The 1,243-nt window shown below is 47.9% G+C and overlaps 1 pseudogene; it reads left to right on the forward strand.

Annotated features, from left to right (window-relative positions):
- Positions 1–347: 347 nt before the first annotated feature.
- On the forward strand, positions 348–1,203 carry LOC129297593 (exocyst complex component EXO70H1-like; annotated as a pseudogene).
- The last annotated feature ends 40 nt before the right edge of the window (positions 1,204–1,243 follow it).

The raw sequence follows: 1,243 nt of genomic DNA on the forward strand, positions 1-1,243 counted from the left end.
CCTGTCCCCAAAGAGACCTTTCATTGTGTTTCAAATCACCTCACTCGTATTTCATTTTGGGCTCCACAGTCTGTATTATATATACCCCACCTATTCTCTCTTCCATTCCCCCACCACTCCCCGTCCCCGTTGATTTCAATTTGAATTTCCCATCAAATTTTTAAATTCACAGCTAACGACCAAACCTGTTTATTAAAATACGATGAGAGGCTTCTGCGTTCAACCCAGAACGTCGTCGTTCTCCGTTTCCCGTCATTCTCTGCCGTCGTCTCCTTATCGCAGCCCTGCTTCTAGTTTCGAAGAAGCTGAAGCTTTGATTCTGAAATGGAACGGCGAGACTTCTTCATATGCCAAAGTCACCTCTCTCTTCCACCACGACAAAACCGAGGCCACTCAGTATATCAAGTGCGTCAACCATCCCGGCTCCACCGGCTCATGCACTCCCTGGACTCGCGACAATCGTTCTCGCCCAGAACTTGATGCAGATGGCCATGAAGAGGCTTCAGAAGGAGTTCTACCAAATTCTCTCCATAAATCGCGCTCACCTGGATCCCGAATCTGTCTCTGTTAGATCCTCTCGGACCTCCATCAGCACCTCCGATTACGATGAAACTGATGATGGCTCGCCGGACCGCGAAATTCGAGAAGTAGGCGATTCGATCTCTGAAGTCGAACTGGTGTCTTCCATTTGCCATGGAAAACCTGAGGTCGATTGCTGAGTGTATGATCTCATGCGGTTATTCAAAGGAATGTGCCAGCGTGTACGTAAGTATCAGGAAGTCGATCATCACTGAAGGCCTTTATCGTCTCAACGTTGACATATTGAGCTCGTCCAAGATTCATAAGATGGATTGGGAAGCTCTCGAGTTGAAAATCAAGAGTTGGTTGGAGGCGGTGAACGTTTCGGTGAAGACGCTCTTCAACGGGGAGAGAATCTTATGCGACCATGTTTTTGGCGCTTCGCAATCCATTAGAGTATCTTGCTTCGCCGAAATTTCTAGTGATGGAGCCACTTGTCTGTCCGATTACCCGAACTCGTCGCCAAATCAAAGAAATCGCCCGCCGGAGAAGATATTTCGGATGCTGGACATGTACGCTGAATTATCTGCACTGTGGCCGGAGATCGAATCCATCTTTGCGTTCGATTCAACCTCTGCTATTCGATCTCACTTGCCTCACATCACTGCTCAGCTCAGCGAATCAGTGAGAACGGTGTTCTTAGAATTCGAGTCCACGATCAAAA

The sequence above is a fragment of the Prosopis cineraria genome, unplaced genomic scaffold, assembly GCF_029017545.1.
Source record: "Prosopis cineraria cultivar Desert tree isolate PC_DT_omini unplaced genomic scaffold, ASM2901754v1 PC562, whole genome shotgun sequence".
NCBI lineage: Eukaryota > Viridiplantae > Streptophyta > Magnoliopsida > Fabales > Fabaceae > Prosopis > Prosopis cineraria.